The 23689-nt window shown below is 50.8% G+C and overlaps 1 pseudogene; it reads right to left on the reverse strand.

The window, feature by feature from the left end:
* Positions 1-2476: 2476 nt before the first annotated feature.
* Positions 2477-2934, reverse strand: LOC142448652 (large ribosomal subunit protein eL32-like; annotated as a pseudogene).
* Positions 2935-23689: the final 20755 nt, after the last annotated feature.

Consider the following 23689-nt stretch of genomic DNA (forward strand, 5'->3'; position numbering starts at 1 on the left):
ATGGCCCCCTTCACCTGGATGATTATTTGGGTCTTTGTGTCCTCTTAGCTCCTTTTAAGACTTACTCAATGTTCCCTTTAAATTATATTTGAGAGTGAGGTCTCTTGTGTACCCTGAAACACAAGTTGGATGTTTCTGCTGTCATTAATTGCCACTAAATTGCTTATACACCATGATGGCCTCATATGACAGAGTGGAATGTCCCCGTGGAGTTTTCCGGGCAGAGCAGGCTGGCTCTCAGGTCTTTCTCCCACGGAGCTGCTGGGCAGGTCCAAACCCCCAACTCCAGATTTGCTGCTGAGAGCTGAACTGTCGGTACCCCTGACAGGGGGTCCTTGTCAATCCAATAATGTGGCTGATATTATGAGCATTGAATGGCAGAAGATGCCATCGCCGTGGATAACCAACTCATCAGAGGACATCTGGAGCCAAGAAGACAGGGCAGGATGAGCTGTCTCACATTGAGGCCCTGTGCCTGATTTTAAATGCATAAAGTACTAAATTGCTACCCAGCAGAATATGCCTTCAAAGCCCAGGAAGTCCACGGTGAGTTAGCAAGTATAAAGACACTGGGGATAACTGATTTGGAAAGGCTGGAGTTCACCAGCTTTCCCTTCCTTAGGCCAGCGGTGCTGTCAGATAAAAGACAGATAGCAGTGGCGAAGAGAAAGTCTCCTTCTACTAAAGGGAAATAAAAAGCTGGAAATTTTTCAGAAAACATGAGAAATAAAATTCAATGACTGTTATCATTGATCTGCAGTGATACCATGAGTCAAAATAATAGAGGAAATACAAAATTCTTTTAAAAATTAGGACGTGGGTCCACTAATTCGGGCCCAATGATGGCTCTGTTTTGTCAATAAAGTTTTATTGGAACACAGACATGCTCAGTCATTCACATGTTGTCTATGGGAGCCCCTGCACTACAGTGGCAGAGATGAGAACTAGGGTCTAAACGCACAGTTCATAAAGCCTACACGATGGACTGCCTGCCTCTATAGCAAAAAAATTTTAAAAGGAGGGCGCTGCTAACCTCAGGTTTGAAACATGACTCTATGTTAACTAGAAATCAAAGCAATCTTGAGCAATATATTGGAAATCAGGGAGAACAATGAGGCGAAAGCCAAATGGCATGTGTTCATTTCACAGATATTTCATGAATACCTACTGTGGGCTAGGTGTTGGGAGCAGTGGGGAAGAAAGACGCTTGGGAGTTGGGGGAAGGACGGAGGGAGATAAAGCAGGAGAGGGGAAAGGGAGAGAGAGAGAATGGAAGAAAGAAAAGTTCCTGCCCTCAGAGAACTTACCTGGGCGAGGGAGTTTCACAGATGACTGCATGTTAAAAACCTGACATCTTTGAAGAAACAATGCAGAGTGGCGAGTTTCCAAGCATTAAGGAGACCAGTGTCTCTTCGGCTTAGTCAGTGCGAGGTGCTGAGCCAGCTGACGGGACCATGGAAGAGCATTTGCCAATGTGTGTGAGATCCTCAGGGATCCTCAAAACCCAGCCCAGACACAGAGGGCTGTTAAGGCTCGCTGCAGTTGCAGAGGAAAGTAGAGCCCACATGCTGAGGGTCACAGAAACTGGCCTGCCTCTGGGGGCTGTCCAGAGCAGAACTCCCTCCGGGCACGTCAGCATCGTTAAGAGGGCGGAGAGTGTGCTGGGTTTGCAGCAATGGTAAAGAGGGGAATGTGTTTCATGAGAACAGGTTTACACACCTGCTCAGGAGTCGGTGATAATCGGTTAGGGGGTTGGGGGAGTAGAACTCCCCCACACTCTCAATTCATGCATCAGAAGAGTCTGACAATCACTCAAAGCATGCCTCTACGGAGTCAAGTGCAGCCCACACAAGCCGGAGTCCGTTGGTGAAAATGTGTTGGTTGTCTATAAAAGCCCCAGTGATGGTAGTGATAAGCTACTAACCAGTGAAACCATCATTAGCAACCCATCCACCAGTTCCGTAGGAGAAAGACATTGACGATTCAAAACCAATCGCCCAACTCGTCACTGCTGTCAAGGCCATGCTGGCTCATCGTGACCCTGGATGATGGAGAAGAACTGCCCCCGTGGATTTCTGGGAATGAACTCTTTACGGGGGTAGAAATCCTCATTTTTCTTGCTCTGGATGGCTGGTGGTTTCCAACTGCTGACCTTTAGATTAGCCGCCACTGATTGAGCCAAGAGAACCCTATGGAGCAGTGTTACTCAACTCATCTCCGGGACCGTTACCAGTGCCCATCGATGTGGACATACAAGGAATAAACAAGCATACAGAATACACAGAGAGAGAGAGAGAGAGAGAGAGAGAGAGAGAGAGAGAGAGAGAGAGAGAGAGAGAGAGAGAGAGAGAGAAATGAAGCAATTGGCAAACATAGCCAGGTTACAGATATGAGTGTGATATACATTTGGACCCACCCATTTATTTTTTTTATTTATGGTTTTATTTAGCACAAATAAAACTCGCAAATGGGCCATCTACTCATTTTCTTCGCTGCGCAGCCTGGCGTTGCGATTGGTGACTCTGATGGCCAGCTGGGCTGCTCTTTCTACAATGGCTTTGCGATTCTTGGAGGAAACGTTGTGAGCAATCTCTGAGCAATACGACTTGTTGCACATCAGCAGCACTTCCAGCTCCTTGACGTTGTGGACCAGAAACTTGCGGAAGCCACTGGGCAGCATGTGCTTGGTTTTCTTGTTGCTCTCGTAACCAATGTTAGGCATCAAGATCTGGCCCTTGAATCTTCTCCGAACCCTGTTGTCAATGCCTCTGGGCTTGAGCCAGTTGCGCTTAATCTTGACATAGCGGTCGGACTGGTGCCAGATGAACTTCTTGGTCCTCTTTTTTTACAATTTTAGGCTTCACCAAGGGTCTGAGGGCAGCCATGATGCCGGTGGGAGATGGCTGCCTCCTCCGTAGGCAGCGCCGAAGAAGAGAAGGGCCCCACCCATTTATTTTTATAAGAATGATGCAGCAGTTGGTTTCTCTGCCAATGGTATATAGGTGTCAGTCATTCTGTGTGGCCTTCACAGTGGTGCTGCTGGCGTTGTGGGTTACTACGTGTTGTCCGGCTCCACCAGCACGAGTGGTTGCTAGGTGCCATCCAGTCAGTTCTGACCCACAGGGACCCCATGAGAACCAAACACCATCCTCGCCGTTGTTCCTCGGCTTGAGCCCATTGTCGCAGCCACTGTCCATCCACTATCTGAGGGCCGTCCCCTTTTTCACGGCCCCTGTACTTCAGCACGCGTGATGTCCTTCTGCAGGGACTGGCTTCCCGACCACATGTCCAAAGTAAGACTGGAGCGAACAGAAATACTTCTTCCTATTTGTCTGCATCTGCTGTGGACCCCGGATGATTTATAGAGAGGAGCTGGGTACATGAACCCACGAACCCCAAAAGAAGGAACCAATGGTATTGGGAGATGTCGACCAGATGGGAGGCCAACTGTGTTTCCTTGCTCCGACTGCACCTGTAAGGGAAACCTACCCATGGCCACGGGGTAAGGACCATCGTGCCGAGTCTGTCTGGGGTTCACCGCTGGTTGTCACGGTGTTGGCGCTGACCTGGGCCACCTCGGTGTGTCAGACAGAACCGGGCTCCACTGGATTTTCAGCGGCCGAGTTTGCGGAAATCAATTGCCCGCTTCTCAAGGCACCTCCGGGTGGACTCCAGCTCTTCCCTAGAAGCCAAGCATGGGAAGCTTTCACACCGCACAGGGACCTGAGCTCCAGGGCCAGGCCAGCTGACCAGGAGGGAGTACTGTGCCTGAGATCGAATGGCGACATCAGAGAAGGACCGTGCTTTTTACCACTTGCATGTGAAAGCCACTGGTCTGGAGTCTTCTCCTAAAACTCCTGGCTTGCTTAGTCAGAGTCCCTTCGTTGGGACATTGGCCAAAGGACCAAAGAATCTGGGTCCCCTGCAAGCATCCCCCCCAGGTCCTACCTTCTCCATGCGTGCAGGATGATTACAAAACCTCTCTTTACAGATGATGAAATTGCCGTTTGGAAAGGCCAAGTCACTGCACCCCTGGTTTCCCAAGTCCCCCTGAGGGAATGGCCTCACTACTCATCTTTGTCCTCCGATGTGTAGGAATTTGTGCAAGGGCTTGTTTATTTACACAAAGGCATGGGGGCCCCTGAGTGGGCCTGCGTGTGGCTGGCATGTTTACAGGCCCTGGAATTCTTGGGAACTCAGGGGAACACCAGGCTGCAATTTCCCAACTCTGCCCGAACCGCCCCCCTGTCTCCAGTCCTGCGCCACCTCTTCCACCGCCACCCCTCCAGTCCAAAGGACTTATTCACAGGTCCAGAAGCAGCCCTGGCTCCCGATTGTCATCAGCTCATTCCGATGCCGATCCAGTGGCCCAGGACATGCCCCTGTTCTCTAGGATGCACCATCCTGCACCCTCCAGGTGGGCTCACTTCTCCCGGTGAGAAGTCCTCACTGCCACCCACCACCACCACCACCATCTGAGTGGGGACCCTCCTAGATGGTCCTGAAGCACCCTATGCTGCCTCCAATCATACCACCCTGAGTAAATAATGGATGCTTTTGGATGCACAAGAGGCAGGTGGTGAGAGGCTTGGGTCCTGACACCCAGATGCCTGCGTTTAAATCTTGCTTCTCCCTCTTGCTCACTCTGGAACCTTGAGAAAAATTGCCTCTGTAACTTCCGCTCTCCCAAACCTGTCGAACGGGAAAATAGCTGTGACGGCCCCTAAAAGTCAATACACACAAAGCATTTGAGGCCATTGGTGGCAGGTCGTCTGTGGCTCTGGTTTATCGTTATTACTATTTATTATGATTGCAGCGGGTTCTTTGGTGCACCTCGCTCCACTCCGCTGAGTGACTGGTTGCAGAAATGCCATCTCAAATGCCTCTTAGAACAGCATCCCACTTGGCCTCCACAGGCAGAGTCCACAGGCACTGAGCTGAGTGGCCAGCAGGAGGCACTCCCCGGGGAGAGGGGCTGGGCCTGTGTGGTGCCGGCTGAGCCCTCTCTCCACGCAGAGCTGCTCATCCCGGTGGAGTTGAGCAACCACAGAGTTTGCCAGGACGACTGTCTGGGGTGTTGACCTGCTTTCATGCAACTGAACTTCCCTGTGGAGTCCGAGGGGTTCTCCTTCAGCTCACAGCCTCTCCGGCTGCTCTGTGAGCAGCTAAAGCTCCCTTCCCTGGTACCCTAGCTTTGTCCCAAAGCCCTGATGGCTGCCCCACCCACCCCACCCGTGCTTTGCCGTGCACTGTTCAGCCTTCATCTCTACACACAGGGCCACCTCCTCCAGAAAGCTCCTAAATGGAAAGATTTGTCCACTCTGAACTCCCAACTCCTTTATCTACCCTTGTTGCTTCACCTCTTGGAGTCTCAGTCTCCTTATCTGTTGGAGAGATAACAATGCTCACTTCAAAAGGAGGTTGTGAAGATAAAATGACTCAAGCAAAGGCCTCCTTTCATAAGTGTTTACTTATTTACCACCCTGGAGGTTTCTAGAGGCCAGGGATCCTCTCCGGCTCACTACTCTGTGCCCTCGTGTTCTTAGCACAACACCTGACTCACAGGCGGTGTTCAGTCAATGAGTGCTCAGTGAATGAGTGGTTGAAAAGACCAGTGGACATAGAAGAACAGCAGGATAAATGCGGTCGATGTCCCTGATGTGCACACGTGAACATTGCTGCGGTGGTCTAGTTACCTGTGTATTCACCACAGCTTTTTAAATGAGCCCCCCAAAACCATCAAGTGCTTATGTGAGAGCAATAGATACAGTTGTAGCATACACACACCCCCATCCCATCCCACTCACTCTCCCCCCCACACAGAATCACCTTTGTGGATTTTTCTGTTGCTTTCTGCTTTTTGTTTTGTTTTTATTGTTCTTAGATCTTTCTAGCATTTCCAACTACCAAAAGGCCAAACTGGAGATCAAAGAAACTCTTTCTCGCCTCGAAAAGAGGTCCGCCACGGTCCGTGTTGCATTGAAGATGCTGTGTATTAGGTAGAGAGCATGTGCTTGGGTGCACAAGCACACACATGTATATACTCACACCTTGGGAGTGACTTTCCGAAAGGAGGGGCTGCCTGTGAATTCTCCCCCACGTAAGATATGGGCACTGGTTCTCCCGGATACAGTCAGCTCATGCATCCTCTTACCCCACCTGGGGCCCTCCCCTCCCTGACATCCGCATGCCACCACCCCTACCCATTGTCGCCCAACTAAGTGTCACCTACTGTTCTTCACCAGCTCCAGCTCCTCTCCCCCCACGGGACCACCTGGAAACCAAAGAGGACAGCCTGGAGATTTTCGTGTCAGGGGCAGGTGGTACTGCCTGCTTCCTCATAAACTCTAGGCACATGGAAACAGGAGGAAATCCCTGCTCTGTCCTCTCTCACTGATATTCACAGAGAGACCCAACACTTTCACTGGGCACATGGCCCTGCCTTTCTTTCTCTTGCCCATGCTCTGAGCCCTGGAGGGCAACCCAGATTCCCTGCAAGGTGGTGGCAGCTAGAAGTTGCCCCATCTTCCTTATCAGACTGACTTGCCTGCCTGATCCAAGCCTGTCTCTTGCCCAGTGACAGACAAGGCGAGGCTCAGGCAGTTACGACTGGCTGAGGTGAAGCCAACTGACTTGACTGAAAGCTGAGGTTGAGCCAAGACCAGGACACAGGGACACTCAGGGCAGACCAGTTTGGGGGTAGATGCTGAGGGCACACATGGGAGGCCTGGGCTGCCCCAGTTTGCAGGAAGAAACTGGGTCCCGTCCCAGGCAGAGACTGCAGCACGGATTTCCACCTCTGAGTCCCATTCCTAACCATACTAGCAGCCTGGCTTCTCAGACAACACTGCTAACAGGCAGGTGGCTGGGTGCTGTTAATCTTGTTGGGTGCCGTTGCGTCAGCTCTGACTCATCGCGACCCGACATACAGCAGAAGAAAACACTGCTGTTTTGTGTTTATTGCCAGGCCCACAATTGCTGTTACGTTTCAATCCATGGTTAGGGCCGTCTGATTAAAGTCAACCCATGTCAACCCATCTGACTTAAGGTCCTTTGGTCACCAACCCTCTCCTTTATACCCAGCATGGTGTGCTTTCCCCAGACTTGACCTCTCCTGATCACATGTCCAAAGGATGCGAGACAAAGTCTCCCCATCCTTGCTTCTAAAGGGGATTCGGGCCTATCTTTCTTCAAGGCAGTTTTGTTTCATCTTCTGGATTCTGTGGTACTTTCAACCTCATAATTTTTGCCAATCTCACAATTCAAATGCATCGAGTCTTCGGAAGTCTTCCTTAGTGCTGTCCAACTTCCACATGCTTACAGGGAGACTGAAAATGGGCCCGACACACTGTAGTCCTCAAAGGAACAGCTTCGCCCTGTGATCCTTTTAGGATGTCTTCCGCAGCAGATTTGCCTGGGGCAGTACATCCATTGACCTTGTGACAGCAGTTTCCATGCGTGTTGAATGCGGCTACCCACAGCACCGTACTACAGCCACCGAAGGTGCGTCAGCATATTGAGGACACGGTGGACTTCCAGAAGCACCCCCCTCTCAGAGGAGACAAGGGTGGTGAGACTCATCTTGCTTCCTTTGGACACATCATCAGGAAAGACCAAGTGTTGGAAGAAGACAGCACGCTTGGTAGAGTAGCACATCGGCCGAAATGAGGAAACACCTCGATGAGATGGATTGTCCCAATCTAACAACATCAGGCTCAAACATGACAATGAACTAGAAGGTGGCACCAGACCTGGCCACATCTCATTGTGTTACCCTTAAGGTTGTCCTGAGGAAAACCAAATCCACTGCAACTAGCAATCAGAAAGAAATAGAAGAAATGCTAGGCCGAGTTTTATGACAAAAGAGATTTTCATTACTTTGAATGCGTATTTTTGTTATGGATTGAAATGTGCCCACCCCCTTCACACCCCCAACAGCAATAACAAAAACTGTTGTCCACTTGACTGAGCCATGATTCTCAGCATTACTTCATTAATTTCCACTCTGTAATCTGGTATAATTATCCTATGTGTTGTAAATCCCAACCCCTATGATGTTAATTGGGCAAGAGTTGAGGTAGTTATGTTAATAGGGCAGGATACAATCTACAGGTTTCCGTGGTATCTGGAGTCGGTCGATCGCTTCTGAGATATAAAAGAGACTAAACCAGGAAGCAGAGCAGAGGGACCTGACTGACACCGAGAAAGAAGAGACAAAAGCAAGGCCCTTCCTTTGGGCTCAGGGTCCCCACACTGAGAACCTCCTAGACCCAAGCAGGGGGGGCGAGGGGGGGGTGCTAGCCAAGACGACGGAGATCTCCAAGGAACGCAGTGCTCACAGATGCTGCAAGGAGGCAGGGAGTTTCCTCCAGAAGCAATGGAGTCTTCCCCTAGGGCCAGCACCCTGGCCCCCCAAAATGAGAGAATAAGGGCCTGTTTGTTAGCGTCATCCACGCGTGGTACTTCAGTGACAGCAGCACTGGCTATTAAGACAACGTGATACTCAGTGAGAGCTTTCATAGATGTATTTAGAAAGCTCTGTAGCATGGATCAAGCTCAAGCAGAGTGGAAGTGAGCTAATTGCTTACATTTGCTATGGATTCAGAACCTAGTTCCTCTGGATGACTTTTTCAAATCACAGTGCTCTATGCCCCTGGCTTCCCACACGACATCATCGTCTGCGGTCGCAGGACACACGTTTGACCACAGGAATGATGTGAGCACCCCACTCCTGCGCCCGGGGGTTTCCGCCAAGCGGTGGCCCTCATTCTGCGTGGTCTGGTGTCCAGGTGACGGAAACCACAGGATGAAGGCTTCCTCTCATGAAGTGACCATAGGCGGCACTTGTTTTCAGAGAAAGGTAAGGAGAATGGACACTTAACTGGATAAAACATGGGGCATCCGTGGGAGTGAGCAGGGATTATGTGGGAGAAAGATGAGATTGCCTGCTTCCATGTGGATTTCCAGCCTCAGAAACCCTACCGAGGGTCACTGTGAGTTAGCATCGACTGGATGACTATAGGTTTGGTTTTCTTGTCCATGTGTTTAACAGGTCCTGAAGAATTAGAACATCCCGGGCACTGCAATGTGCATACGCTGCACACACGTGACTCTATTCTATCATATCCAAGAAGTAGGCAATAGTGTGGTTGACCTTACAGAGGGATTACCATGTAGCAGATACGGTGTTAAGTGATGTGTAGATAGTCATAGACAGAAGTATTGATATATAAACTCACTTAATCCTTCCCTGACTCCTTTGAGACTCTAATACTATAATTGAGGCCATTTAGCAGGTTAAGAAGATGCAAGAACAAGTTCTTGCTCAAGGTTACACAGCCTGTAAGTGTCTGGAATGATTTCTAATGCTCTTAACGATCCCTTCTTTATTTGCCCTCCACAAAAAAGGCAAGGCAACCAAGACCCAACCCACCCTGAGTTGATCTTTATCCCAGCACCCTGTTAGGGCCTTTTATGAGCCCTCTCTCACCGTGGACCTTGCTGGACCAGCTCTCCTGGCACCGTCCTGAGGCCCTCACATGCACCCTCAGATCGATGGCCTCTTCCAAGAGGAAATTCAGACTGTCTCTTTCCTCTGCTTCAAATCTGCCCAGGGCTGCGGTCTCTCCCAAGCCTCTCCTACCGCTGGGTTGGAAGGTAGATTAAGTGTCCTCCTGGCTTCCTTAACTGGCTTCCACAATCCATTCTCTCTTCCTCCTCATGGTCCCTTTCCCACACCACAGGCAACTCTACACTTTACCCAGGCTGATCTCACCCCAAAACCCCTAGCTCTTGCCCGACACGAGGAAACCCTGAAATGTGTCCAGTAAAAGATATCACATCAGGGATGTACTGATTCTCTTTCTATGGAATACGATGGGGTGGTCATTAAGACGCCCTAGTGCATTTGGACAGCATGGGCATATATGCCCATCGTTGCCTTGACTCCCTACTTTGACATGTGGTTGCCCTGAATTCTCATCACACCCCACAAGGCACATATCCTTGTTGATACGGACACAGCGTATCACACTTAAAAAAACAAACACCCAATGGGAATGAGTGATGGAGAGGGCCTTTGGGCTCATGTCTCCAAGTACCTAGGCCTGTATGTCAGTGAGCATTTATTGAGCCAGTATCTCACCAGGATGGCACCGTGAATTTAGGACAAAAGGAGATGGCCCTGTCGCCTGACCTCACTGCATCCAATGCTGGGGTGTTCTGCCTGGTCCAGAGAGTCCTCGCTGGATTGCCCTTCGCTTCATTGCTCTTCATAGACCCTCGGGTTTTGACGGTGGAAAGAGTGTAGCAGCCCCGCATGGGGCAAGTCTACCAGTGCATGTCCCCAAGAGCGTGTGCTCGTTCTGTGTCACAGCTTAGTCATTCTCATGCTCTCCCGCGTTTGCATCTCGCTGCTGCCTACTTCATTGACTACCTCGCAGTGGGAATCTACCTCTTGGTTGCCCTGAGGAGCAGCGGCGTCTGTGTGGCTTCCTTTATGGAGGTACTTGCTTCACCTCGGTGATCTGGGACTGAGCTTGCAAGATCTCCAACATCTGCCTACCTCTAATCAAAATTCCTCTTGTTGCAACTCAAGGCCCGTCCTACCCCCGCCCGATCTCCAGAGAAGAACCAAAACAACAGTTGCTGATGAGATCACCCAGCTTCTCCTCCTCTGTCTCCTGTTGCCTCACAGCCCGAGATAAGCCCCATAGAACTGGCTTCCTTGCTCCCTGGGCGTTGCCGCCGCCCTGCATGGCTCCTCAGCCTGGGCCCAGAGTCAGGGAAGACCAAGAAACGTAAGAGGGTCTTCTCTGAGCGGAAGAGAGACACAGAAAGCTGCGAGCTGGCAAGGTCTCCCTGTTGATCACTTCTTAAGAGGTGAGAAGAGGTGACATCCTGTGGGAAGATGGGCTGCCTCACTCTTGAGACTCCCCAGGACTGGTGGATTGAGGTGCCTCCCCTCCCTTCCAGCCCTCTCTAGAGGCCCCCACTAGATGGATACCACAAAAGCAAAGAAAGGAAACCAGTCGCCATCAAGTCAATTCCAACTCATGGGAACCCCGTGGGCTTCAGGGCAGAAATAGGCTTCAGAGGCTTTTCAGCGACCTTTCCAAAAGCCTTTTCAGAGGCTTTATTGGAAGCAGTAGGCCAGGGAGTCTTCCGAGGGACCCCTGGGTGGATTTGAACCACGAACTTTGTATAGCTGGTAGCCAAGCACTTCAGTACTTGTGACACACATGAACTCCTCCGTGGATACCACAGATGACATCCTTTTCAAAGACAAGGGACAGCAGCGGCCATCCTGTGACTGTGTCCGTGTCCCCAGCACTCAGAACTGAACCTCACTGCCATCAAGGCCACCCTGACTCATAGCCCTAGAGGGAGGGACTGAGTAGAACTTCCCCGCTGGGGTTTTGAGACTGTAACTGTTTACAGGAAGGGAAAGCCTCACCTTTTCTCTCAGAGAGGCTGGTGGTCTTGAGCTGCTGACCTTGGGGTTAGCAGGCCAAAGTGTAGGCCACTGTGACACGAGGGCTCCTGGCACATGGAACAGGCTCGAGAAATGCTTGGTGACTACGTGAGTGAGATAAGGAGTGAGTGAGAGCGTGAGTGGATGAGTAGATGAGGTAGCATACGATTAAAGGAATCCAGGTAGTGCGTGGATAGCACAATGAATCGGAATACCGTAAGTAAAGGGATCAACTTCAAAGTGATATGTCCAACAGTAGATGGACCTAAAAGGTGGTCAGTACCACCAGGCAGGCACTCCTCAGAAGAGTGAACTATACAGGCTCCAAAGGGCAGCCTTTGCCCAGGTGGGGAGCGAGTTCCCCAAAACAGGAAGGGATAGGAAAGAGGGAGGGACGAGCACAGCAACACAGGGAAGCAGTGGGGAGCGTGCCGTTCCATTGTGCAAACTGTAATCAGTGGCATGAGTCAGAACGTGTATAAATTGCTGAATGTTCTCCAAACTTTGGCTCAAATCACAACACAAAAGTATCAAAAAGAAACATGTTTTAAAAAACAATAAACTTCTAAATGATGGAAGGAAAGAATGCATGTAGGAGTAACTACGCGAAATAATGCATGAATGCGTGAATTGAATGAATATGTGGATGATGGACACATAGGTCCTTGGATGGATAGATGGATGGACAAATGGACAGATGAGTAAGCAAGTGAATGAGTAGGCAGAGGATGGATACATGGATGGATAATGGATGCATGAATAGATTAGTGAGCAAGTGAATGATTAATAAGATCATCAAAGAAAAATATCATATTTCCATGCATATAACATGAAATACACATGCATATAACATGCATAGTGTGTCCAGGAAACCATAGTATGAAGGGGTACTGCAGTTTGCAAAGAAAAACACATGACACACGGAGTTTGCATAAAATATAGGAAGTAGTCAGCTAAATTTCAATCCAGAAAACAAGTCTATTTTTGGTCTAGCCCTTTGCCCAGCCCCTGAGTGTGCAGGGTCTACACATAGTGAGAATTCTAGGGAGTTGTTGAATGAATAAGTAGATGAATAAATAGCCATCCTCCTGCCTGCACTGTGTCACAGTACAGTCTACAGTTGACAGAAATCTTCAAGTTGAAGCAAGGAGAGGGGGGCCACTGCCAAGCCAGCTAGGGCTTTTGTGCACATTTTAAGAGCTCACTCTCTGTTCTGAGATTATAACAGGAGTTGTCCTTTCTTCCTGATGGCTGCAGGTTTGCACCCGTGTGAACACGGCCCACACTTTCTCCCTTGGCCAGGCGTCTCTGTGCTGTGTTCAGACTGCGCCTCCAACTACAAAATGCCCAAGACAATCACATAGTGTGATCATGCACAGCGGCCAGGATCAAAGACTTGCCTCACACTGTTGACTGTGTCCAGATTCAGTCTGGGCCCGAACCCACATCATGTCCCTCCCATCTTGGAATCAGACAGAGGCTTCAAAAAGTGTGCTCCATCACTTACTGTATGAGATCCTGGTCAATTCCTATATACACTCGGGGTCTCTTTCGACATCTACAATGAGATGCTCACACCAATCTCGCAGTGTTGTTGTCCAGATTAAGATAAAAGAAAGCACTTAACCTGCCTGGTACAGAACTGTGTCCTTTATGCATGGTGGACAAATATAATTGTTCTCACCGCCAGGCCCATGGACAACGAGGACCAGAGTAACACCAGCAGCTCTCTCCAGAAGCAGAGCCTCTTCGCGCCATGATCTTGATCAAGGACTCCCTCGCCATCTTGGCAGGAAGTGGAGCTGTCACCAGAGAAGTCCCTGTGTTGGCCAGCCCGGGGCTGGATGAGGAATCTGGACACAGGCCTTCCGCTTACAGCTTTGGCACAAGCTCACTGGGTGCATTTGGGGTGCGTCGTTTCACCATTTTCAAAATGAGGAGGTTAGAATAGATGGTTTCTGATATCCTCCCAGCTCTGATAGACTATAGTTTTACTTCTCCCTGAAGTAGCAGTTATTGCTTAAATGTTAAATATGATCTTGAACACAAAGCATAATAGCCACTATGCATTTGCATTGTGCTTTGACATATGTGAAACTTTTTTCCTGCATATATTGTCATGCCTGAACCTCACAACAAGCCTTTGAGGCAGTCAGCCGTGTTTCCCACTGTGGCAGACAACCCCCGAGGCTGCCTCAGAGATACACAACTTTGTGCAATTACCTTCCCTTGAGTGCGGGCTAGTCCTCGTGATTTGCTTCTCTCTAACACAAGGAGTTGCAAAACGTTTGTAGAAAAGTCCCATTAGCTTTTCATTCTATTTTTCCAGGGACTTTTCGAAATCTTCTGGTAGAAAATGGCAACAATTATGGATCCCAGGGGACTGTGCCTTCCATCTTGCTCATCCACTTCTTGCCTCTCACTTGTTCACCCTGATGAAGCCAGCTGCCATGTGGGGTGGGCACAGAGGTGTGGACAGCATCAGACCGACCCTCAGTGAGGAGTGGAGGCCCTCAGCCCTCCGACCCACAAGCACTTGGGGCCTTCCAAAAACCACGAGTCGCCTCAGGAGCAAATTGGTCCCCAGCCTTGAGAAGACTGCAGGGCTGGTCAATACCTTGATCGCTGCCTGCGAGAGACCCTCAGCCAGAAAACCTAGTTGATCTGCGCCAGAATTCCTGATCCATAGAAACCGAGATCATACAAGTTGCTCTTTCAAGATCCTCAGTTTTGAGTTAGTTCACGGTGCCACGATAGATAACCAATGAACTCATTACCATCCAGTTAATTCCAACTCATAACAACCCAATGAGACAGAGTAAGGTACCCCCAACCATAACACTAGTTACACTCTTCTCTCAACAGCTGTAGAGCACAGGGGGCGACAGACTTTGAAGACTAGCTGTACAACTTCAGGCCCTGAAATACCTCAGGGGGGCGGGGGGGAGTCTGTGAAAACAAAGGAAAGCTGCAAGGATTGTCATTTTAGCCTCCCAGCAGCCCCAAACATGCTAGCGGTCATGAAGCGATGGCGCGGGACCGGGCAACAAGGAGTGAGTTCTAGTAGACCTAAAGTCACCAAGAGACGGGCTTGACCGGGAGCAACCAATAACAAACACCTTCAGGGCAGGGATGTTTTCAGCTGATAGGTCTTGTTGTGTTATGAAAATCACAGAACCTAATCCTGGCCCTCCTCATCAGGTGCTTAATCATGTCCCTGGTCCCAATGCGAATGAGGGGTGTCGGAGTGGAGACCCAAAGCCCATCTGTAGACAACTGGACATCCCCTCACAGAAGGGTCACACAGAAGGGACGAGTCAGCCAGGGTGCAGTGTAACACCAATGAAACACACAACATTCCTCTAGTTCTATGCTTTTCCCCCTCCTCTCCGCCCCCCCTTCTCTAGCCTCCCCCCCACCATCATGACCCCAGTTCTACCTTATAAATCTGATTAGATTTGGAGCATGTACACTGGTACAGATAAGAGCTCTTGACAGATAAACCCCTCAGGAACAATACTGGGAGTAGGGATATCATGAGGGTAGGAGGAAGGTGGTGGAGAAAGGGGGAGAAAAGGGGATCCAATCACAAATGATCCATGTATGACACCCCCTAAAGCAAGAGGGTTGCTCTAGACCAACAACAGAAACGTGGGTGAAGGGAGACAGAGAATGGCGTAAGATATGAAAATAATAATAATTTAAAATTTATCAAGAGTTCGCGAGACTGGGAGGGGGAAAAAGGAGCTCATACCAAGGGCTCAATGGCTGTATGGCTTATTATAAGAGATGTAAGAGTCCCCAGTAAAATGATTTCTTAAAAGAAGAAGAATGTCCCTAATTCTTTGGCTCTCAGCCAGGGAAGGATTTCTTTGACTTCCTCTGAAACTTGGGAGGGGGTGATGGTAGGCTGTTAAGCATCATGGAGTCTTCTTGTTTCTCGTGTTAGGTACCATCAAGTCCATTTCAATGCAGAGGCACCGGATGTGCAGCAGAGCACAGCCTTGCCCGCTCCTGCACCATGCTCACAATGGTTGCCACTGTGTCGCTCTATCTCCTGGGGGAGCTTCCTCTTTGGTTCGCCGACCCTTTGCTTTACCAAGTACCTTGTCCTTCTCTATGCGTGTCCACCCACAAACAAGCCAAAGGACCGCCACCACGTTCCTCTCAAATCAGCTGGGAGGGCTCGGGAAAGGATGTCATGTCCTTCGTGGAGTGAGGGTTCCGGAGGACTTTCTCAGATACAGATGCAGAGATCACAGGTGAAGCAGCGTCTTCAACCCAGCAGGAGGGGGGGCAGCGCTGCTAAGAGTCGGGCTCTGCCTCAGGAGCCCCCACCGACACAGCAGCAGAGACGCCAGACAAAGAGCTTCACAGAGCAGGCCCTGGGCCCAAATTTACCAGAATGGCGGGCAACTCAAGGAAGATCAGGTCTGGGAGAACTCTTGAAGGTCATTCAGTCCAATGGCCTCATTTTATACGTGGAGAAACTGAGTCCCAAGGAGCAGGATCCTTGGCCCACAGCCCACGAGTTCACGGCGGAGCCAGAAGCAACGCAAGTTTGGGGTGGATGAATGTGAGTTTGGATCCAGCTCAATCGCTAACTTGCTGTGCGACTGTTCAGCTGACCACAGCTGTCTAATCCTCAGCCTCCTCATCTCCACAAGAGAAGGAAAACAAGACCACCCTCCCCTGGTTTCATGAAGGACCAGTAAGACTGGCTATCTCAGGGGCCAAGCAAAGGCCCTGTTCCATGATAAATGCCCTCTGTCACCCTGATGCCACTGTTCCCCTGAAAGCTTCCCCTGCCCTCGCTGCCAGTAGTGTAGGCCGGAGGGAGGCAGACGGAAGCAGGCATGGCCGGACAACGAAGACAAACATCAAGTGAGCAGACGAAGAGGAAGTCCACAGCGGGGGGATCCAGAGGCAGCTTTGATACCCTTCCATTCCTAATCAGAAGAGGCTTATTTCACGTCCCTCCCTTCCCTCCCTCCCTTTCTCCTCCCGCCAGAGTGCTTGCTCCAGCAATGGGTTGAGACAGCTGTACCCACAAAGAAGGAAGAGGGAGCTCTACACCTCAACCCCCGAGCTTCGCCAGCAAGATGGAGGGAAAGGGCTGGGGAAAGGCAAAGAGGGGAATTACCTTGACGGATGCTGGCTGCACAGGCCAAGTGGGTGCCCTCTGCCCACGCAAGCATGTTTGCTAGGCGATGTTGGGTCACTTGTCCCCCTTCTCCGTGCCTTCGTGTCCACAAACTTCTTCTGCCTCCTCGGGCCCCAAGCTCAGTGCCCAGATCTGAGACAAAGCATACCAAGGTACCCACATTGGGGCCCTTTCCTGGCGTGCCAAGGACCAAATCAACATCTTTTACAACTCTCGGCTGAATAAAACAGCTCACCAGCACAAGCCAAAAAACGCAAGCCCAAACCCAAACAGGACAAACGCTGTATGATCCCACTCAGATGAATGATCTCAGATAGGCAAATGCCTGGAGACCAATATTCATTCGTGGTTACCAAGGGGAGGCAGGGCTGGAAGAGATACCAAAAACCAAATCCAAACTCACTGGCATCCAGTCAATGCCAATTCATAGAGACCCTATAGGACAGGGTAGAACTGCCCTGTGAACTTCTGAGACGGTCACCAGAAAATCGTAGTCTTTCTCCCAAGGGGGTCCTGAGGGGTCTAACTGCTGACCTCTTTTTAAAAAAGAAGATGAAGAAGAAAAAGAAAATGCCACGGGCACTCACTTGTTTCAAAGCACAGCAGGGGCCTCAGACAGACACCTGTCTCAGCAGAACCTCCTGGAGGCCGTGTGCCTGAATCTGGATGATTCAGGACTTGCATTCGCATCAAGTTCCCAAGGGATGGCCTCTGCGGTCGGTGCGGGGACTACACTCTGAGAACCACTGGTTTGGCAAGGAGGCTGCCAGAGCCAGAGGAAAGCCCAGGTTTCCGGCTTGCAGACCGCTGTCCTCTGGCTGTGGGTAAGCGTGGGTCACCTGACTCACCACCGTTTGAAGCAAAGCCTCGCAGGCCATCCCGCCTCACCCAGATAAACTCCTGATGGCCTTGTAAACAGACGGGGCCGCTGAGGTGTGGGCTCTCGAGTTAAAGTTTCAGGTTAGGCGGTTCTCTGGGAATCAACTGTGTTTTTTCTGCAGGAAAAGGGGTGAGTCACAGGTCACGCTGCAGCACCCACCTGCGATGTTTCTATTGCTCATACCTGAACTCAGACAGAAGTTCCTGTGGGCACAGTTTCACAATGAAGGACTCCTCTTCTTCCCACGCGTTCCTTTGGTTTCACTCCTGGTAGGTCTGACCTGGCTTCGAAGGTCCTTCGCAAACACGATGCAGATGGAGTGGACGATGGAAAGGGCTCTCGCCGTCCCTTGGCCGCCCTTGTCTGGGCTGAAAAATGGAGAAGTGACTAACTGAAGGAGCCCGCTCTCCTCTTCCAGGGCTCACATTCAGTATGGTGGTGACTGTTTGAATTTAGGAAGCGAGCAGGAGCCCTAGTGGGCATAGGGATTACACCCCTGGCTGTCACCTGAAAGGTCAGCAGTTTGAAACCACCAGACACTCCTCGGGAGAAAGATGGGCATTCTATTTCTGTAAATCATTATAGACTCGGAAATTCAAAGAAGGGCCATTCTACCCCGTCCTGCAGGGCCGCTGTGAGTCGGCATCGACTCGGGGCAGTTGGTTTGGCTGGTTCTCTGGTCTCAGCAGAGTTGAGCACCAGCATCGCCAAGTCCCCCTCCTGACGGTCTGATGGCCCACTTAGTAGAGACAAGGCTTGAATTCTCACCTCCACGAGGGAGACCCCAGATTCGATTTCCAAGCAATGCACCTCACTGTCCTCCTCCACCTGTCCACGGGGGTGTGCACACTGCCATGACACTGAATGCGTCCCAGCAGGGCATCCAGACAAAGAGGAACCTGGAAGAAATCCCTGCAGAGAAAGGCCCGGGGGAATCAGTCGGGGAGAACCATGGCCTCGAGCACTTGCACCAGTCACCACAGAATGACGCAGGACAGACAGTACTTCATCCCCCGTGCACCAGGTCACCGGCATCAGGCAGCTAACAAGGGCAACAATAGAAACAGTTGTCATTGTTAGCCCGTTAGCTAGTGAGCATAGCAGGGGTGAGTGTGTGGGGAAGAGGGCGGCTCTATGTGCTTAACAAGCATTCTGTCACCCAAACCTTGTTCACCCAGATTGGGAGAAGTGCAGGCTCTATTTTGTAGCTGAGGAAACTGAGACCAAGAAAGGCTAAGGCCCTTTGACTAAACTCATAGAGGCAAGAAGCAGCAAAGCCAGAGCTACAGTCTCCAAGAAGAGGGGGACAAAATTGAGTGTGGGGTGTTTGACAGCACCACATTAGAATTTTCCAATCTATCCCCCAGCCCCGGTGGCATAGAGGTTGCGCATTGGGCTGCTGACTTCAAGTTCAGCAGTTCAAAACCAACAGCCGCTCCTCCTCAGGAGAACAACTGCCCTACCGAGTCACAGAACCCTGCAGGGCAGTTCTACCGCCTCCTGTGTGGTCACTCCGAGGCGGCATCGACTCGCTGGCACTGAGCGTGGTTTGGGGAATAACTCAGCCCAATGCTCTCAGGCAAGTCGCTTCAACTCTGAAACGCTATTTCCTCACGTGCAGACCACACGGATAATGGGATGCTTGACTGAAGCGCGTGAGAATTCCCACCTGGCACCTGGAAGACATGCTCCGGAAATGGCTGTTTCTCTTCCCTTTCCTGAGGGGGTCCCTGCACACCTCCCCACCCCTCCCCGAGGCAGCAGCCCAACTTGGGTCCCGCAGTCCTCTGGCCTCTGGTGCTTGTTGACACCACATCCGGGCCTGTGCGGTGTTGTCACCCTGCATTACACCACCACACCTCACCAGTGACATAACCCCCCTCCCTCTTCCAGCCCCTCCCACCCAGGCTGGTGTAACCCAGGCCTCTGACACAGGTCCTTGCTGAAATTCGAAACCACATGCTCTGACTGCTTGCTGGCTTGTTGGGAGGCCAAGCCAAGTCCAACCCTCTCAGAACTGACTCTCTCTCTCTTTCTCTCTCTCTCTCTCTGTCTCCTGGCCTTGGAGGCTGCTGGAGCCAGGAGCTGGGGTAGACCCCCCACAGAAGTAGAGCCAGGCCAGGCATCCTGTGGGTTCCTGGAGCAGGCAGGATGAGGCACAGAGGCGCGGTGGTAACGTGGCGGCATGAAGAAACAGGCCTGCCTGTTGAAACCCATTTCTCAGTGATAGAAGCCAATGTGGGCTGGCCAGCTCTGGAGAAAGAGAGCCGCCTCAGTTCCCGGAACACAGTTCCATGCCCTTGCCCATTCACAAAGCTTGCTTCAGCTTCCTGAGATGGCCACTGATTGGAAACACTGTCATGATGAAGGTCAGGTCAGAAGAGTCACCTGTGTTAGTCTGGGTAGACTAGAGAAATCCAGGGAGACTCATTTATGTATAGGGGGGGGGGGAGTTATATCAACAAGTAATTGTAGATTGAGAAAACATCCCAGCCCAGTCCAGATAAAGTCTGTAAGTCTGATATTAGCCCATATGTCTGATACCAGTCTATAAATTCCTCTTCAGACTCACACAACGCATGCAATGACATGAATGCAGGAGGATCATAGGCCAGTGGGTGGAAAGTCTTGTGGATCCAGTGGCAGTTGAAGCCTCTCTATGCTGGTGTGCGTACCCACGTGGCTCCTCCAGCTCCAGGGCCCTGGCTCCATCAGTGTAGCTCCATGTGGCTTGTCAACAAGAATGTCTCCCAAGGAGAGAATGCATCTGGCCTCCAGCGAGCTTTTAATTGCTGCCACACCTCCAAATGAGGTCATCAAGCTGTGACCTGATTGACAGGCTAGATTCCACCCCTTCACTCTTAATCCTCTCAAGTTGACAGCAGATTATGTAACTACCACCCCACCCCACCGAGCTGTGCCTTTTTAACTCAGTGCAGGTGACATTTAACTCGGTGAGAGAGCTGACTGGGAGGCAAGCTTGTGCCTCTGTGAGTGGAACTGAGGCAGAACAGCAGGCACCACCCTGGGGGCGGAGGGTGGGGGGTGGGGACCATGTCTCAGAAGAGATGACACTGAATGAGACCCTGGAGGGGAGAAGAAGCCAACTATGAAGAGAACGGGAATAGAATGTTCCAGAAGAGGAGACCGAAAACCCAAAGGCCATGAGGTGGGGAAAGAGGTTGACTTGCTCAAAGGCCAGGCAGGGCCAGCATGGACGGAGCTAGAGGGTGAAAGGAGCAGGGAGCTTAAGGTCCCTCAGGGCCTTGGAGGCCTCTGTTCCAAGGGAGACAGTTGAGCCTTGGGAGGATGTTTAAGATTCTGGAAGTCTCTCCACTTGCCGAGGCTTCGAGTCTCAAATGCCAAGTGCAGATCCCACGGGACAAGTGTGAGCCACCCGGCTCCACACATGGGCACTTGGCCATGGACTGGCTCTCAGAGTCTGTCGGGATCAAGGCCTCCCACTCTGTAGGTGGGGTATGCCCAGACCTGAGAGGAGATAGCCCAGGTCCCTCAAGTGGTGATGGCAAAGCTGGAACCAGACTCGGCACACAGGAAGTGAAAGGACAGTCCACATCTTTTAGCAGCTGTTACGTGGTATTTCCTGCGCACGGCCCCATCCACCCCGTTTCTTTCCAGAGGAGAGAGCTCCAGATTCCCAAGCAAGAACGTGAATGCCTGGCATTCCACAGAGAGGATGGCTGAGGAAGCAGCCTCCGCGTCCAGGTTCCTGTGAAGCCAACACCCACGCCCTCTCTACCACCGGTGTCTTGAGATTTAAGTAGATACTCCTAAAGACCCATCTGCCAGGGCCTGGGGCACTTCCTGAAAGCTTCTAGAACTTTCTTTGAGAAATACTTCTAGGCCCAGGGAGATGAGCCCAGCCCTTCCTCCTCATGCATCAGGTCTTTGAGAAACAAATTAACACATTAAAAATAACGAAGATGGTGATGAAGGAAAATCTTTGTAAATCAGTGACAGGATGATCAGCCAAGTTGCCCCCACTCACCAGCCCCCTACCCAACAGCTACCCTGCCCCCAGCACTACCCTACACAACACATACACACACACACACACACACATACACACACAGATAGTGATCCCAGGCAAAGATTGCCATGCCCCTTACCAGTCCCATGACTGGTTGCAGATTGGACTGTTGGAATCCACGTGATTTTCATTGGCTGATTTTCAGTGATGTGAGGGAACGTGGGAAAGTGTGTGGGCAAATTCCATTGTTCTTTCCCTTCCATTTCCTCCCTCCCTTGTCTGGGTTCTAGAAGCTCCAGCAAACCTGGTATGCATCTTAGCAAAGCCCAAGCCTCCACTGGAAGATTCAGCAGGTCTGACGCAGGCCTGCTATTCTGCCGATGATTAGATGATGTGTCCAGGTGAAGTTGAGGGCTGATGCTGCTGGTCTGGGGATGCTTAGAGACACCGCTGTGGTGGACACCACGATGCCATGCCTCTAGCTCCTTCAAGATCATCACACTCATGCTTCCAGCTGCTGGCAGTGTTGGATTCTGGCAACTTAGATCCATGTCTTTTCACAGGAATTCCCTTACTTGGAAGAAATTGCCTCACCCCAAAATTGTTATTCTCTGAGTGCAACCCACCCCGGAACCATGTGGAAGCTCAAAGGCCTTGATATGGGAGGGTGCTGAAGGGCCAGTTGCCTCCATTTCCAGGCTCCCCATGGGATCCACTATAACCTCTATTGAAACTGCAGCAAAGTTTTCCACTTCTCCCTCCTCCCAATCCTAGACTTTCTTATTCCCTTATGGGTGTCATTCCAAAAGCACTCCCCAGTATGCACCCTAAATTTAAATCTCTTAGAGTTTGGCTTAAGCTAGTTGGTACCAGAAGTGGGGTAGGGTGAGGAAGCAGTCCAGGGGGGTGTTGGAGTGGGATCCCCTGCCTGCTGGTTGGCTGACGATGAGAGAAACGTCCCTGTGGTAGCAGGTGAGTGAATGTAGCCCCGGGGGTGGTGGGCTGAGGCAAGTGCTATGCCTTTCATTGGTGGTGGATTGCCATGCTACCTCTGGAGGGAACTACAGAGGTAATGTGCCACGACTTGGACTCTTGAGATGGGTAGATTAAACCGTGACTGTAATGACAGTAGAATCACATGGCTTTTGATGAATGCCATCAGCACTTTGGAGAAGGACATGGACGTCCCCACTTTCATACATAGGACTTGTTGACTCATCGAAACTCAATAGCCCACAGGAAGCAAGATTCTAGAATGATCTCTAGCTTTCTCATCTGGTGACTTGCACTAGGGAAAGGAAACTACCCAGACATTTTGAGGACTGTTGGACACAGGGTCAGAGTTAATACATGGAAACCAAAATCATTATCTTCGTCCTAGTTAGAATGAGAATGTGTAGGGGCTAGGTGATAAGTGGAGGCCAGGTTCGGGCCCAAATGTTGGTAGATCTGCAAATTCCCCCAGAGCTCATTTCCTCTGTCCCTGATGGCACCCCTGGAGTAGACATGCTGTATGGTCACAGAGCTTTCCCTTCGTTCCCAGGGCTTAGGCAGAAAGGGTCATCAGAGTGCAGAAGGTGAAGAGAATGTGCCCCTGCTACAACATCAGTCAACATGGCAAACACCAAACTCACTACCACTGAGTCGATGCTGACTCATAGCAGTGACCCTATAGGACAGGGTAGAGCTGCCCTTGTGAGTTTCCAGGATAACTGTTTACGGGCGTAAAAAAAAGCCCCATCTTTTTCCCAAGGAGAAAGACTGCTGACCTTGCAGTTAGCAGCTGACGTTGTAACCATTACACCACCGGGGCCCCTTATTAGTCAATATAGTAAATCCTTATTCCATTATGAGGAACAGTAAAAAGATATAGCTACGGTGGTCCTAACCATAGCTCCCTCTAATGTGCAAATCTGGTCCTTGAAAGAAACAGATCAAGATGAGAAAGACTCTAAAGAATGACACTGATGTAAAACAACCAAGAAGTAGCGCTAAGTGTAACTGCGTCCCATATGTAGGATTTCTACCGAGCAGATGAGCAGCGGCTTGGGTGAGTGGCTTGTGACCGCCGAGCAGGTGAATGGATTCTTGCCCATCCGCCTCGGGAAGGAAGCCAGAAGCCGCTTCCATTCGTGTGGGATGGACAACGAGGCACATTCTCTCAAGGCTATAGCTTGTCTC

The sequence above is a fragment of the Tenrec ecaudatus genome, chromosome 5 (assembly GCF_050624435.1).
Source record: "Tenrec ecaudatus isolate mTenEca1 chromosome 5, mTenEca1.hap1, whole genome shotgun sequence".
Taxonomy (NCBI): Eukaryota; Metazoa; Chordata; class Mammalia; order Afrosoricida; family Tenrecidae; genus Tenrec; species Tenrec ecaudatus.